Source organism: Lepidothrix coronata, unplaced genomic scaffold (genome assembly GCF_001604755.1).
Source record: "Lepidothrix coronata isolate B3197 unplaced genomic scaffold, Lepidothrix_coronata-1.0 Scaffold56, whole genome shotgun sequence".
NCBI classification, from domain to species: Eukaryota; Metazoa; Chordata; class Aves; order Passeriformes; family Pipridae; genus Lepidothrix; species Lepidothrix coronata.
In genome coordinates, this window is record NW_016690236.1 from 184,485 (window position 1) to 202,466 (window position 17,982).

At 37.3% G+C, this 17,982-nt stretch overlaps 1 long non-coding RNA gene across 1 annotated transcript; it reads right to left on the reverse strand.

Annotated features, from left to right (window-relative positions):
- Positions 1-1,060: 1,060 nt before the first annotated feature.
- On the reverse strand, positions 1,061-17,436 carry LOC108498153. The gene is made up of 3 exons (XR_001875091.1): positions 17,092-17,436; positions 2,125-2,257; positions 1,061-1,234 (listed from the first exon to the last, which is right to left on the reverse strand). It is a non-coding gene; the product is annotated as an uncharacterized LOC108498153 (long non-coding RNA).
- Between the last annotated feature and the right edge of the window lie 546 nt (positions 17,437-17,982).

Below are 17,982 nucleotides of genomic sequence, written 5' to 3' on the forward strand. Positions count from 1 at the left end.
AGTGTAATGGCAATATAGCTCCTTTCCTCAGCGTTCCCAAAGGGCATGGAGCAGTATGGGTTTGATACAAGGCAGCAAACAACACTTAAGTGACCCAGATAAAGAGGAAAGTTGATGTCCCTCTTCCTTAAAAATCCCGTCCTGCACAGAAAGGAGAAAGGTACTCATCAAGTTCCCTGTAGATAATTATAGGAGCAAGATTTAGAGGTCCAATTTTTATTTTTTTTTTTTCCCTAAAAATGCAGCAGTGAAGTCATGGACATTAAAAATGCGTGCTTTTTTTTTTTCATTTGGAGAAGTGTGTGTTTTAAAATTCTTCCTTCTGTTGCTACAGATCTTTGTTGCATTAAGAGAAGTGTCAATGGTGGAAGAGGCTACTGTTTCCTAGATGATTGTCTCTTACCCTTTTTTACTGTAATTTAGTCATCTTTTCTTCAAAACTACTTTTTGCACATGCTACAGGGTATTTCAAAGGTCAGAAATTAGTATTTTGGGACTCTGCATTTCTTTTTTGATTATTCATTTTTTCGTGTCCACAGAGTTTTTTCACTTTTCCAGATAAGACATTCAGAAGGGTAGTTTACTATGTTCAGCAGATTGTCTCCATTTAACAATCCCCTGGTGATATCTAGAGCTCAGTTACCACATCATCTTAGAGGTACAATTCTTTCTAGGTAACAAAAAGGAGTTACCTCAAAATAACATGCCTAGAGTGATGGAAATTGCAGCCATGCCTTAACACCAGTTTGAGGAATAGTACAATATTTTTAAGAAACTGCTTGCCAGCTGAGGTCTTAATACCTTAGTTTTCACTACTTAGGAATATCCTAATCTAGAGCTCATTTGTTTAAACACACATAATGGAGAGTTCTTGTAGTGATACATGACAGTGATTAAATGGTCACTTTAAATGCTGATTTTCTTTTAAAATGTATAGCCTTAATGAATCAAGCATCAGCTATTTCTTTACAATTATATTTTAGTAAGCCCCATATTAATAATCCAGCACTCCACTCACTTTACAGAGCTGATCTTATGTGGATCATATAGAATAGCACAGCAAACTCATGTACATCGTTGGCATCAGCAGCCATTGAACCAGCATCATCTGAATCCCACACTGCAGTTGTACAGAAACGGTATCAGTTGCCCCACAGATTTTTGGAAATGACATCCAGAATATCTTCTCAGATAGCACTGTACTTTCCTGTGTCACCTTGATTGAGGAAAATTCCTGCAAAAGGAATTAAGGTTGAATAATGATGACTATAATTCCAGGTCTTTTCTTTGTATTTAAGGATCATATTACTGTATACTTCAACTTTTTAGTTCAACTGTGTTTTGGCCTAGCAAAGGAAGTAGATTAAAATAAAGGTATACAGTGCACTTAGATTCTGATCAGTAGCTTGCAAAATATTTAATTTCTTGAATGAAATAGGGCCACAGAACTCAGATAAATAGTACCTCCCCCGTGTCAAACCTTTAAGACCATGGGTAGTCAATGTTTTATTCTCTGTTTCCAGCTACTGCTCATGCCCATGAGCTGTGGTATTGATAAGAATCACTCTTACAGAATTCCAGATACCAGAGCAGAAGTAGATACTAATATATGGATGGATAAAGTCAACATTCAAGGATGTAGTTGAATTTGTCATACCTTTACCTCTAGTCACACAGGTTAAATCATGTAAAATGTTAACTTGTAAGATGCAGAATAAATCTGGGAATAACCTAATTTCTGTAATAACATTTAAACTTTTAAATGTGACGCTGCAGGTAGCATAAACCTCACTGTAGCTCTATAATTTGGCCTACTGTTTGAGTTTAAAGAAATTCAGCAGAATGAACTCAACTGATTTGATGCACACTAAGAAGTCCTGGGACAATCTATGAAATTGGTGACTATGAACTTTATTCTCTAGAGACTGTCAAACTTCCTTAATAATTTCCAGGAGACTAAAAGATGCAAACACAATTGTTTCCATTAGGTTTGTCTGAACACATTTGCATTAACTCACATTTCTCTTTGTTACTGTAAACTGTGAAAGCAGGCTCTGTGAGCACCCAGGGATTTTTATCAGTCATTTTCCCTGAATGAACTTGGTTCTGTCCGAAAGTGCCAACCTGTAGCACTGCAACTCCTGCATTCTTCTTGTAGGCTTCTTTTAAGTCCTTTCACCCCACTGCTGGATTTTCATTGATGTTGCTTTCTCTCATTGTCTATCTTTACGGGAATGTGATCATAGATACACAGATTCTAGAAAAAACAAAACAACTCTTCCAGAAAAAGACCACAGCTCTTCTACCTGCCAAGACATTTGTTACTATATATGAGAGAGGCCTTAACTCCAGATACCCTTCATTATACTCTAATGCTACCATCCTGCATATGTAAGGAACTTATTTGTTACTTTTTAAGGGGAAGGGGTGTTGGGGGGCAATATTGTGTCATTGCCAAATACAAAACAAAAGCCACTGTAAAGTTCAGAAAACGTAGGAAAAGTTTGTGATAAATGAACCGTCCTCACTTTCAATAGTTTATTTTCAACCCCGCTTAAGACAAAGAAACTGACCTGAATTAATGAGAAATTTGAGAAAGAGAAGCTTTATGGATGTTCCTGCCATATCGATCAACTTTTATATGAGCTTTTATTTTAAGTGAGCTGGAATCACTTTATTAAAACAACAATTTAACTAGTCAGACAAGAGCATCAGGAAAGAAAGCAGTGGAAGAAGAAGTTCAAAGAAAAAGAACGTGACATATGGACTTCTTTTCATTTGACCTGGAACTGTAAGAAAATGGCCAATATTAGAGTCTCTGGTGAGACATCATGGTCTTTCTGTTTAAATAAAACAGAATATTATATTTTTAATGTTTTCTGAAATATTTGATACATATTTAAAGGCTTTATTTGATTTTTTTGGTGAAGGAAATATTCAGAGGTAAGCCTCAAATGTTATTTTTAAGTCTTGTCAGGCAATTTGGTTACTCTTGTAAAAGAAATACACATTATTTTAGAGCCCAGAGTTTTACTGGCCACATCTCCGCCCCAGTGCTTGAGCACATAGCCTGACCACAGCCCAGCTGCATGCCAGGATACTCGTGAACATGTGCTTCAGTTTCCCACAGCAGAAAATCCATGTGAAAGAGCAGCAAGTTTCTGCGCAGTCCCCCCTTTCCAGGTTCATCAGGGAATGAGGACTGAGCATTAGTGTGCCAATTGTACCTAAGTGCAGACACAGCCATTTTCCTCAAGCTGCCTAAAGCAAAGGCAGAGATACCAACACTGTGGCACAAACTACATTTAGAACAGTTCAAAACTGAATCAGCAACTTAAAACATAAGTTGATGAATGACTACTACTTAGTACAGGTTTAAGCTCTGGCTCAATTTTAGGCAAAATTTCCACAGTTAGCTACATTAGAGAATGCACATTTTGGAAAAAACTGCAGAAGACATCTGGCCTTGAAATGCTGAATATGTTTTGCTTATATAGTTTAAAGCCTCATTTTGACATTAATTTTCTTCAACCAACACTTTTGGTAAAACAAGTGACTTATTTCTTACAGATGCTTGGGCAGCATACTTCACTGGAAGGACGAAAGTATATTGCCAAGTATTATACCTTCTGAAACAAATCCCTTTTGGACAGTAGAAATGCCAAATCGTAGCAACAGACCAAAAAAAAAAAAAAGAAGTTTAGGTTTACATATTTGTCTGTGTGCATGCACAGAGACATATAAAAAAGACTGAATCAGTTTAGGGGCAAGCATTGTGGTGTTTTGCTACATTCAAATGTCAGTTTACCACTTTCCAAGGCTAAAGATTTCTCAGGCATAATTTTCAAATAATCTCTAAGGATTTGAGAATTTTGCACACCCTTGGTTGTATTTGAAGTACTCTATCTATTAAAGCTGCAGTTAACTCTAAAGTGTGTAAGTGCCAGAACAACAAAACATTCAGTTTACCGTTCAATTTGAATGATTATCAAATTTCCACAACAACAAAACTCAGAGGCTGATTGAGCTGTTAGAGCCATTTTAAGGTGATGCAAGTTCACTAATCTACTCTGATGTCAATGGAAGCTGATGCAGGCACCTTGGACTGGAAAAGATGAGGCATTGGCTGCAGGAATGACATGTCACTGTTATGGAATCATCACATTACAACAAGCATGTGAAGATAAAATAATTACTAAAAAAGTTTTGATTTTCCCACCACCATCAAATATGATAATTAATCTTTTTTTGACTATGTCTAATAGAGCATATGCCACTTGGCATACTGCTGTAAATGGCAATGAGCCATGTCTATAGAGATTTATTCTTTCCAAAGTCTCCAAAAAACACTCGAAGCTTGAAAGATAAGATGATGACGATAATAAACCATTTATCAAATTGAAATGCAGTCACCTCTAGGGTGAGCAGCAATATTAATATTTTCTCCTGTGAATGCTCCATTGTACCCCTTAGAGATTAGCATTATCTGATTGGACCTCGGCTATAAAATTGCTTGAAGATCCCTTCCAACAGCTGGAAGAATTTCTTCTGATTTATGGTGGCTGAAAACAAAGGTATAAATGCTGCTTTGAATCTGAGTGTCGGCATTGAAAATAATAGAGATTTTCAGTATAGCAAGATACTGCACCAGGAATGTAACTTTGTGTCTGCAAGGCAAGGTCCTATCTCTCAATTACAATGCTAACACTGAGAAAGCTGCTGACCAGTCTCATCATATCTCTTGAAAGATTTTTTTAACCTTGTTAAATGAACTTCTAAATTAAATTGTCTCCACTTCAAAATGAGATAATGATCTCTTGCCTTACAGAGTCTACTCAGGTTTTGTTTTGCTGTTATTTTTTATTATTATTATTATTTTAAAATAAAATGATGTCCATAGCATGTAGTTTTTTTAAACCTTCTTGTGAAGTTTAAAGAAGTTAGTAGGGAATTGGGGAAAAATATTTAATTGCTTAATTTCTTAATATTAAAAAAAAAAAATCTATTCCTTCTAGGAGTACACAGCACAAAGCATTACTTCAAACATATTAATTAAGAAAGTCATATCTCACCTCACACAAGGCCTGATAGCCAAGAGGACTTTACATCACATATATAAAAAAAAGTAGAGTAAATCTTGATAATAGCTGGTTTTACTTCACAAAAAAAATCTTATCTTTTTGAACCGTTGTTATTAGAGGAGACGTGTAATCCTCCCCTTATTTATTGCATTTATTAGTACGATAGCATGTTGATACCACATGTTGTACTGTTAAAGAAAGGTACATTTGTAAGAGCAATAGATCGTTCATCAATTCCTGAAAATCCAAGCTGACTGTTCCATTTTAAACCAAGGAAGTTAGTATGATAACTAGTCACTGTTTATTCTAAATAATATTTCATCAGGAACAAATGTTACTAACTCTATTGTCATTCTTTTAATTTAGTAACAGAAATTTAAAATAATCCAATAATTTTTGTCTAGATGTAAGACCTAAATGCAGAACACATCAGCAAGCAACATTTCACTGAAATACTTGTGCACTTTACTCATTTTAACTCATGACCACTCACCCCTACTATGACACTCAACCATGGGAGAACAAATACGTGGCGGAGAACGTCATCACTTTCCCCCAGTAGACATCACTTGCCACATCCCTTTTAGCCCAAGAGTTCCATTAATAACTCAAGTTTTAAAGTAATTCAACTCTAAGATTTAAAACTAGACAGTCTTTTTTTATTGCCTTACTACTTTCAGCCAGCCTGTTGAAAAGCCAGATTACTAGCATAGTGCAATGAAACCATTTAACAGATGTGCCTGCAAGGCACAATCAGGGTTAGTGCTAAATGCTGTACAGAATGGCTAAAATGCCACACTCCTTCCCACAAAGGGCACAAGTCTTCACTTCCCTTTTCTCCACTAAAAAAATTTTGCTGAGTTACTTAGACAACATGCAATCAATTATGCTCATTATGCCCAAAACACTAATATTTTGAATATTTTAATGCTTTCTATGTATTATAATTTTCTGCAAATTAATACATTAATACAAGCTGGATACACTGCACATACTGACACATCCCTGTATATCAAGTAACAAGTGCAATAAAAAAAAACAACTAATCTCTCTCCTCAGATGTGCTATTCATTGCTTGAAACTACGTAATTGCCAAGTTAAGGTCCAGATTTTATCTGGGTCAGATTCATTTGATCTAAAAATAAAATTCTGTTCCCTGAAAGCATTCCAACTAGTGCATGCATTCCCTTAAGCCCATAAAATAAGAATAATATCAGCATCAGAGATATTAAAATATGAATATAGAAATGGAATATTAAAAAGATTCAGGTTGTTTGGGTTTGGCTTATAAATTATACAAACGTAATTCCAACTGCTTACTTTACTACAGTATTACTGTAGTGGATATCTCTCCTTAGAAATAGAGTCAGCTTTCATTCCGTTTTAGTGGGAACATTAATGCTGTAATTTCTTACCACTTTGCAGCTTTGAAGGATGACAGAAATGAAATACAGAGGCAATTATTTTAGTTTCTACTAGAATATCAGTTTTCTTTTATGGGCATTTTAAAATTTCCAGTCTGATATATCCAGAAATTTCTTGTCAACTCTTTTTTATACTGCCGGTGCTAACCACGTGCTTCTTGGTGATTGCTTTTTTTGTGCAATCTTTATGGTTTACCTACTCTGGTGAAGACGGTACCTACTAAAGTTTCAGTTTGCCTCTCCTCCATATAAGCTCCAAACTTCGCACTTCATTCCATTCTTTTCTTGTCCATTACAACATTAGGAATCACTCTACAACACAGGAAGAGCTTTTTGGTGGTGAGAGCACGCCTCAGACACTGAGTGTGGGTGCCCTTCCTCTCCACCAGCATCTTCTCTTCCCTTGAGTGGCTTCCTTCCTACTTCTCCATTTGTGAAAGGGTAAAACAGATGGGAAATGCTACTGAGGAGATGGTAAAATGTAGATGTAGGAACTGGAAAGTGCTCAGATAACCTAGCCAATTAAAACCTATCAGTCAGAAGTCAGCTATACCATAATACTCTGCCTGAGGGAGCGTATGATCCCACTTCTTCCAGAAATGTTGCCTGCAAAGGTCCAGGCTTCTGTCAAAGTCTTCTCTCGCATATTTTTCAACTTTCATACTATGTAATTTTCACAGGTGATAAATGATAAAATGCCAGTTGTGTAGGAAGGCAGACTAGCAACAAGCTCTATTTTATGAAATAAATAAACATCAAGGGCTTCCAACCTTTTTATCTTAAATCATTACCTGAACCAACAGCATTAGATCAAAGCAGAAGAATAGCTGGATTTGAGCTGGTGGAAACAAACTAAAAAAAATTACAAAGTCCACTCATACTGTAGTCCATCAATGTTGTGTTCACAGAAATAACTGTGACTGTCAAATATTTTTTCTGCTTTAGGCTTCTTCTGGCAAGCCTCAATAATAATAGCTGCTCGAACCAGAAAGAAAAAAAAAAGCACAGGTAGACATATCATTAGTATGGTGGTTCCATTTAACTTGAAAAAATTTATGGGATTAATTCAACACAAAAATAGATTTAAGAGCTTATCTTCCCATCTCTTGCAAGGCAACAATAATTTTCAAGCTACATGATCTTCCTTTGTTATAGTGAGGAAGGAAGTATACATAGGTTCTTTACCATATGAGACAAGAAAAGTCAGTTACAGAACTCAATAAAATCTTTTCCACATTTAGCTACTATTTCTCTGAGTAAGATGCTGTTTTTTCCTACTAATAAGGAGCTGCACTTTATGTGATGAAAAAAAGCATCCTTGATAAAGGTCATTCTCTGTGTATTGTCTATAATTTCCCTTCTAAATTTCCACAGTGCTTTAATCTTACCACACTAGGTAGGAAATAATTCAGTGACACATACCACAGACACCCCAAGAAGAAAGATAAACATTTGAAAGTCTGCTATGTCAGTACCTTTTACATCTAAAAATGACAATTCTCCTGTTCCACTTCCACACATTTTGTTGCTTTCCATAATTTACTTCTCAGGTTACTCATTATCAGCTTTACTTGGTGTTCTTTTGATGTGATACCACAGTTTGTACTTTAGCTTCTCATTAGCTCCTTTTGAAAATACAGGTGATAACCACTAGAAACTTCACCATCCCAACTGCCTTCTCCCTCTTCTTGCTAGAGTTATTTCCAGTTTAATAGCACCTTTACAAAGTGATAAGTAGTAGTTGAAATTTAGATGTGTTTGTACATAACTTCAAGGTGGGGAGGAGGGGAAAAAAAGACGAGAATGTCTGCTCAGTCACCAAGAATCTGCTGAAATCAATCTGGTAGAAATACACACCTCTTTCTGAAGGAACCTGAACCAAACATCATCTATGCATGTGCCAAATGCAAATCTATTTTTTTTTTCTCCTCTTGAAGGTATGAAAAGCTTTCGGTGCAAGCATTACAAGAAGTAAAGAGAGTAAATCAATTAAGCACAGGGTCTAGAAGTCTTTCTGAACAATGACACTCACATTACTGTTTTAGTGTCAAAGCTGATCAAAGAGAAAAGCCAAGCAGGAACAAGAGAGTACAAGCCTCCCTTGCTTGAACTGAGGTGAATACAGAGATGTCAATGCCCACTCTTTGCTTTAGCTAGATGGAAGCCCCACTACTCTGCTCTCATGTGACACCCCACCAGGAGTGATGCATCCATCTTTGGGGACCCCAGTACAGAAAGGACATTGACCTGTTGAAGCCTCTCCTATGAGGAAAGGCTGCGAGAATTGGGATTGTTCAGCCTGGAGAAGAGAAGGCTTTATGGTGACCCAATTGCAGCTTTCCAGTACCTAAAGGGGGCCTACAAGAAAGATGGAGAAGCACTTTTTACAAGGGCATGTAGTGACAGGACAAGAGGGAATGGCTTTAAGCTGAAAGAGGGCAGGTTTAGATTAGATATTAGGAAAAAATTCTTTAATGTGAGAGTGATGAGGCATTGGAACAGGTTTCCCAGAGAACTTGTGGATGGATACCCCATTACTGGAAGTGCTCAAGACCAGGTTGGATGGGTCTCTGAGCAACATGGTCTATTGGAAGGCGTCCCTTTCTACGGTGGGCGGGTTGAAACTAGATGATCTCTAACGTCTCTTCCAGCCCGAGCCATTCTATGATTCTGTGAATAGGCACTGCCTTGTTCATTGCATCTCCAGTTACTAGTGCCCAGTCAGAAAAGCTGGGGATAGAACCTCCAATACCCACTGTGTCATTTATTTGATAAGGTATTCTTGTGTTGACTAACAGGAGTTAAGAAATGGTAGGGGAGTGAAAGGGGGTGGTGAGAGTGGATAAAAGGGGGTTGGGGTTTGTTGGTTTTAATGGAGTGATAGTTTTCTTCAGCAATAGAAAGAAAACATTGTCACATTAACATTATCTTTTTAACAACTTGGTTCAGCTACTGCAAGATAGCCTTCCTTAACAGAGAGAAGTGCAAGGCTGGCAGCACATTTATGCATTTTGAATAGGGCTCTTGAGTGTGCAAAAAGCTTCTACTTTATAAACATCTGAATATTCTTATCAGGTAACTTTAAGTGTTGTTTTATTTTCTATCCTTCCTTCTCTTTTTCGCTTAGGACCTCCATCAGTGCAGTTTCTGCAGTTTCATTCTGTTTCCCTGCTCAATAGAATTGTGCTGTTATCTTAATTCTGACTTCTTAATTCATTAACTCATTGTCTTTTGCCCTTTATTGCCTCTCATTTTTTTTCAAGGCTATTAAGATTAGATTTAATTTTCTTTGATTTCCTGGGGTTTTTTGATCTTTAGAGTTTATCAGCTCCAATATTTTTTTCCTTAGTATTTCTCCAACCCCGTGTTATAAATTGCCATCCAGTTGTCTATCTTCTACCTAAACAATTTCAGACAATGATAACATTATATATATTTTTACAGGCTTGTCTCATTCCTTTGAAATGTTGACTAATGGTTGTTCCTCCTTCAATTTCCAGTCTTTTTAAGACAGCTGAACTTTTGCAGTAGGGCAAGTCTGAGTATTTTAAGCAAGTCTTCAGCAGTTCCAAATTTTGTCTCAGTAAATGTATACATAATCTGAGAATTGCCAACATGGTCTGGTTCTGATTTTTCTTTTTTTCTTTCTCTATTATTTGGACAAATTTATAATTAAGGTTTCATAAATGAAATTGTCTCCAACCTACTTCCCCACTAGCTGTACTACCTGTTCTGGCTCTTTTATTTTCGGGCAGTTGAAATCGAATTATGTCCTGAAGGCATTTTTCCGTATCTTCTGTAAAGCTTTTCCTATTACTGTGGCAGCACCAAAAGGCACAGCTTCATTATGCCAATACCTTACAGACAAAATAGGAGAAAATCCTGGGCTGGTAAATTTATTCTCCAGATAGACAAGAAGAGCAGGAAGAAAAGTATGGACTCTGCTTGGTAAAAAAACCCAGTCGTATCCAGCAAGTGATACAACTTGCTTAGTCCAGGGACACTTTTAGATGGGGTAGGAATTGCCTGCAAGATGGCAAGGCAAAGAATGGCAAAGGAAATGCTCAGCAGTTCATTTGGTGCAGAGCGTGGATCAGCACATTGGTCAGAGTGGAAACTGCAGAAAGAAAGCTTGAGCAATTTCACACTGGTTCATAAGCAGGAGCAGATCAGAGTGGAAAAAAAAAGTTTTGTGAGAATCTTTTGTTGTCAAAGGCAAATTCCCACTTCTCAGTTGAAGGTACAGTGATAAATAACAGCTGCAGCTGGATATCATGTCTGCCTCTTCGGATCACACTGAAAACATGAAGAATAAAGTAGGAAAAATCAGATGACATTTTGGCTTTGCATCCAACATTGGCCTCTGTCAGAGGCAGTGTGTCCATGTAGGTGGATCTCTGGGTTTTACTTTCCTGTCTCATCAAGAAAGTCGTCCAGAAGATATATCTCCCCAATATCTAATTTTCTTGTTCTTCCTTCTTTCTCCCCTCCTTACTGAATCAAGAAATAGCAATGCCAGGGAGCGACACTGTATTTGAGATTCCTCAAAAAATAAATTTGACAAGAGAGCTTGTTTGAAAACATAAGCTAGTCTAGATAAGATAATTCTTCTGGAAGATTTACTCCAGCTAAGAGAAACCTTCTAGTAAAATACCAATCTGACATGTAACAAATTAAATAGGCTAAATGTTTACCATGTGCTAAGTAAATAAGATCATACTAAGTTTAAGAACTTTGCTTGTTCTTTGAAGCATTCAAGTTAGTGGTCATATCAGGATGACTAAAATATCTCATTGAATCCTTTACATTAAACTGGAAGTTTGTATTTTATATATGGTTTATGTAGAGAAGAGATTGTTTACCACTAGAACTGTGAAAAAAAATCAAGAGTTTTTAAAGATAAAAAAGCTCTTTTCTCAAAGTAATATCCTGTAGGTGTCCCTATAGAACTCCTTCTCAACATCACTTCAGATACACATACTAATGTATATATCTGTTGAATTACAGAAGCAGTCCAACGATGATGAAGACAGAATGTCAGGTCCAGTAAATCATTTTGATCCACAATGGCAAAGATTTTTCTCCACTATACCTAAACTACTTCAAAATTACATTCTGCCTTCATGACCTTTCTTGTTCAAACCTATAAGCTAAATTTTTCCTAATGTTTTGGTGACAGGTGTTTTCCAAGGCCTCTGAAAAGACTATTAAAGTTTTCTTTAAAGAAAATTATTGTAACTTGATTTAGAAAATTTTTATACTATTTCCAGTTTTCAGAAGGAATATACAACTTTAAATACCATCTTTAAATTTTTGGATTTCTGGTAGGAGATATAATAATGAAAAACATGAGTGATTGCAACATCTTTTTTTTTTTCTTAAAAATAAAATAAAATAATCAAGCAGTTAGTCATTTTTCCCTTAAGTTCATCTATCCAATTCTAACATATACATACTTCCTACCTGCAGGATTTGTTAAAATTTTCAAAAGGTGTCAACACTCTGGAATGAAAACGACAGTAAACCACTGTTATGATCATGAAAGCTGTCAACTACAAATCTCCACTTATCTTTTGAAGTGACATCAGAGTTCATTTACAGACAGCTTATAGGAAAAGGACCTCTATCAAGATTGTTTGTGAAAGTAATGACTAAATATTTGTAAGTAACTTAATAGGTCTGAGGCCTGTAATTACTGTATGTTTAAACATGAGCATAGATTTAAGTAGAATAAGGATTTAGGAAGTAGAATTTCCATTCTTTGTTACCTGAATCAACTGACTTATAATACAAGAGTTTGTTTAAAGGTGTGTTTAAATCATACATTACAGAAGCATAATTTCTTTCTTAGGACAACTCCAGAGGACTTACTCACTCAAGCAGAAACTCTAATTTATTTTTTGTTCTAGACTTTGGACTGCATATGCTCTTCTCTTCTTGGCCAGAAAACACTATATCTGGATCTCTCAGACACCGGCTGCTCAGGCTTGAAAGTCATAATCTACTCATTTGCTCTCAAATACTTCAGGAAGTTCAGGAAGGATGAACATCCTTCATGCTTCTGGGTTTTCTCAGGGGTCACATAACAGTTAAAGCAAGCAATCTGAAGATTTTTTTCTTTATAAGTAATCAACTCGCTTTCATTACATAAAAATTGTTGTTAAAAAAATAAATAATAAATAAATAAAATAAGTAAATAAATAAATAAATATGAATAGTGAACCAAAAAGCTACCCGAGAAGCCTTGCCAATGTTTCATCATCATGCAGATTTCTTTAGTTTGCCACACACACACAAAGTCCTTGCCGAATTTTTTTCTCCTTGTCTTTTCTCTCCCTTCTAAAATGACTGATATAAAAAAAAAATCCTCACTTTGTTTCCTCCAAATCTTGGCCCCATGACTGAAAGAAAATATTACTTACAAAGACATAATGCAGCAGACATGTTGCCTTCTGTTCAATTCACTAATACCACTGACATTACGCCACAGTATCACTTGTGGTGAATGGCGTTAAGAAACAGTAAAATTACTATAAAAGCATCAAAACTAGCATTTATGCCCCTTTTCCTCGCCTGTTAAGTGATTGTTATTCAAGCTTCTAAAAAACCAAGTGTTGTGTCATGAAGCATTAGTTGCTAAGCATTATGCTGTAGAAAGAGTTCCTTTTTCCTGAGTTTTGATGAAAGCAATCTACCATTCTGTTGTCCATCTAGAACAGTCTCTCTAAGTGGAAGAGGGTTGACTGTGAACCCCATCTCTCCAGCATAGAGCCTTCAGGAACAACTGCCAGCCTAAAATACACGCATGGAAATTGTTGGAGCAGCACTGAGTGAGGTCTGATCTGATTTCACAGATATTTTCTAATGCTCTAAAAGCTAACATCTGAAGAACAATACATAAGAGAGTCAAGTAATAAAATCCCATTAGATAAAGCATACTCCAGAAAATCCCTACACTGCCTTCATCTCTTATCCCCAGCTATACAGAATCATAGAAAAGAACCACACAATCATGTTCAGGTACTACCCTTTCTGCTTTGAAAGAAAGATCAGACTACAGGTTTTGTACCTAGACAAGTTTATTGAAAGATTAATGCAAGATGTCTGCAACCAACTATCATTACACTGATTGCTAATGGTGATCAAGTTTTAAGGTCAGATGATCAGTCTGCCCTCAGGGAAACTCGAGTTCCTTCATTCTGTGCTCCTTCTAGATGCCTGCAGGCCAGTCTTACAGTAGAGAAAAGTGGTCTACACCTGTCAATAAGCATATGTCAAAGTAGAACATGTTTCCACTTTGAACATTCTCTTGTGTTTTCTGAACACAGACTCATATTCATCAGTCATATCTAAAGAGCTGTTAGGAGGCCACTAGTGCCTGCCATAAATCAAAACTAGAACCCATGTCGGAGCTCCTCTGAAATCCAGTTGACCAGAAAACACTCAAGCCCTCTGTTGGGATCCATTCATGGCCAGACATTAACAGTTCGCTGGCACCAGGCCAATTTACCTTTATAAATGGTTTAGGATCACTGACAACTCAGCATTTCTTTCTTAGCTACTTGATGTAAACAGCCCATGACCAATCACCTCCTATGTTTGTGTCTAGGGGTGACTGAAGAAAAGCCACACATCACAGATATATCCCAGAGGTCTCTTTAGAAACAAGATCTCAGTCAGCCAATTGCAAGGCCCTCTATTTCACTCTACCCTCAGGACTAGAACAGAGGCTGAAATACTTCCCAGTGTGTTGGTTCCTCAATGCTGTCTACTTCCAGATTCTGATCTTTTTTTTATCTGTTGATTTCACCTCCCGGCTCCATACCTTGGAGTTTAATTAAGATCAATAGCAAATGATGTAGGATGTTGCAGTTCTTTTACAGAAAATAAGTTGGAAAAGTCTGAGAAAAATCTATAGAAATTAAAAAGCAGCTTGTTTCTTGCTTCGATTGCCTTGTTTTGACAGCACCTCCGGCATTTGCAGGTTTAATTTCTCTTTCAAGCTAGAGGCATAAAGAAAAATGTCAAAGAAAAATATTTTGTCCAGACTCAGGTAGTAATTTTGAGGTAATTACAGTGCTGCATGTTCAGCCTGAAGTTTTCCAGGTAATTAGAGGTTTAGGTTATCTGCCGTTCTGTAGTAGGTATTTCAATTCCAACTCATCTCTGTTAAAATACCCCCCCCAAACACATAGAGAACAACATTCCCTGGATCAGAGTAAAGAGATTTTTTTCATATAGCCTAGTACACCTATAGCTTTCCTAGAAATTCTGGTAAATAAACTAAACCAGTTCTTCTGAGTTAGAGAATGTCTCCCTGTGATAAAGCATGGCATTAAGGTATTTCTGAGGCCATAGAAATCAGTTATTCTATTTATTTAATTTAGAATGTGACATCAGCACCAGATAGGCAGTTGCAGTTCATCTTATCAGGTGCTTCGACATTAACAACTGGTCTAGAAAGGCCAAGGTTAATTTTGTTCTGATGTGTTACAGCCCTAGGCTTCACCACATCACTGTTAACCAGCAGTCAGGTTTGCCTTAGGTCGCAGACACTAGAAGAAGAATATTTGCAGATCAGGGTAGCACAGACAATCACTTTTTTTTCGTTTTATATAGTACCATTCATTCAGCCAAAGTCCCTCGCTCAACCAAAATGAAGTACCCTGGCAGGTTTTGAACTCTTTCAAATAAATGCTGTAAATAACACTGAAATAAACATTTTCAACTACAAGCATTTTGTTTTGAAAAATGATGACTAAATATTTCAACTATTTCAATTATTCAGGACTTAAAGCAAACCAGCTAAGCAGACACAAACTTGCACACTGCTTCAGAAAACTTAAATGTACTCCCCCTTTTAAAATAGCTGTTAAAAATTTCACCTAGACCCAAATGAGAACAATGTCAAAAAATGTATGGCTCACATACACCAATATAAATACACATATGTTATCAAGGCTACATGTATAGCCTTGAATAGATGGAATCAAACCAGTCATTTTAGAAATTCAATTACTTATTGCAAAAAAATAGAAATATTAGCAAACTTTAGCAACTGCCTTTTCCAGATCTATCCTAAACACTGAGAAAGCCAAAAAAAATATCTTAACCGTTAACTATAGTAAAATCTACACTTTAGCTATGGATTAATTCTAAAGTGCTATTCATCATTTTCATATAGCACTTAGAGAAAGGAATATTGCTTAAAGGATTAATTTTTGCACCTTGCTAAAATGCTGAACTCGCTATTGAAGTATCACCACCACGACCAGCAGAGGATGCTAAAAAACCCCAGCAGTGCAGCAGTTACCCAGTTCAAATTCTCATTTTATCAAATTAAGAGCCTGGTGCTGCACCACTGATTTAATGAATACTTTCACCTCTCACACTAATGGCATCTTTTCAGCTTTCTGAAGAAACAATAATATATTATGGATTCGCAATCACGAAATGCATTGTGACTACAAATTCTATTTCATATATCTCTCCACATATAATTAAGATTCAAATTCCTCGCACCGTATTTGAGCTATAAGCAACCCTCCAAGGGTTTTTAAATGAGCTTTAATGATCGCTCCACATGAGGATTTTGAATACTAACACTATCAATAAAAATGGTTCTATAAAATATGCCATCTCCACAGATCTATTTCTCATAATATAATGTTATTGTTATCATTGTGAGGAGCTATATCATCCTGTGAGCAGAGGTAGATAGGATAGTATCCATTAGAAAAAGCAAACATTATATTGAAAACAGAATTGCAAGGCTCATTAGTATTTCCTGCTAATATATCACTAAGGCTGGAGTCCAGCAGACTTTTCCTTGTTTACTTTGCCTTAAAAATGTTCACCCTGGGAGACGCATATGAACATTCAAGTAACATTTACATAGCACTCTAGTGTGCCCATGCTCAAGGATAGCTATTCTATTTCCACCTACTGGCATATTGCCCATGAGACCTGAGAATTGTTCCCTACAGCGGTGACACCTGAGGAGCACCCACAGCACCTCACTGCTGTCACTTCTGTAACACTGCTCCCCTTCTCAGAAAAAAAAGAACCAACACGCAAACAAAATCCCAAACTCCTTTCACAAGGGCAGTTACACCACAGGCTAGCTGAATACCCTTGATTATTCACCTTATACCAACACTGTATTGCTTTCAGTCTTCTCTTTACAAAATGCAACAAATTATTTTAAGTGAAAGCTTGTGAAAACAAAAAACGGATGCACATTGCAATAAACTTAGCTCACAATTATAACAATTCAGGTCTAACCTTGGTCCTAACTCTACTTCTCCAAGAGGCAGCCAACACAGTCCTAGGCAGAGCTGCAACGTAACAAAGGAAACCTTATGAAGTTCAACAAGGGTAAATGCAAGGCCCTGCAATCTGGGAAGGAAGTGCAAGACAAGTCAGGCACCATCTGCCTGAGGAGTAGTTCTGTGGAGAAATCCCTGGGGGCCGCCAAGATTTCCAAATCCCCTGGACAAAGCCAGGCAGTGGGGTTTACTGACTACCTTGGGCTTCTCCAGTCATCCCAACATCCACACACCCACCCCTCAGGTTTCAGGGCTTACCACCCAGGAATTCCAGCCTTGGTAAAGGCTGCTGCATGCACTCCTCCTGCTGCAAAAGCCCTTCTTGGAGCGAGAGTCTGCAGACACCCCAGCCCCCAAGGGCCTCATGGCTGTCCTCCCCACACTGCATACAGCTGTGAGTTCTGTAACCCTGTTCGAGACCAAAATCAAATTTCTGAATGAAATTCATTCTGAGGAGAGGACCATCAGAGACCTCGATAATTCCAATTTCATGATTAACATACTTCCTCTTTGATATGGTTTGAAGCTGGCTCCCTGCCAAGTCTCCAAACCTTACCACCAGAAGTCCCCCCCCCCCAACCTCAGGGAGAAGAGGGAGAAAAAAACTAAGAAAAAACCCGAAACGAGAGAGAAACAACCAAAGTGAGATGTATAAATATATTTACACTTATATACAATTTCACAAGGGAAAGGGAAGGGGGAAGGGAAAAGGAACAAAACTAAAATAAAATATATAGATATCCCAATTAGTGACCCAATATCTAACAACTAAAAAGTTAGCAAAGAAAAATAGCTCACTACTCCCCTGGGACAATTGAGAGTCGCTCCGGAACGATCGCTGGCAACCTCTGTCTCCCAAGGTCGACAAGGCCCAACCAGGCCTTGCTCCCCAACACGGCAGACTCAACAGCAGGGGACCTGCACCTCCAAGCCTCCGGAAGGAAAGAGAGCGAAGGCCTCTCCTCCTCTCTTCTTATAATCTGGCTTACGTAAAAATCGTAGGGAATACTGGGTAAATCTGGACCCTTCCTTGGTTACAAACTGGTCCCCAAGGAAGGCCTAGCCCAAACCACCACACCCTTCTTTCCCCCAAAATGATTTACAACAGAATTGACTAATGTAAGATTTTCACTAGCCTGGTGCTTTGCA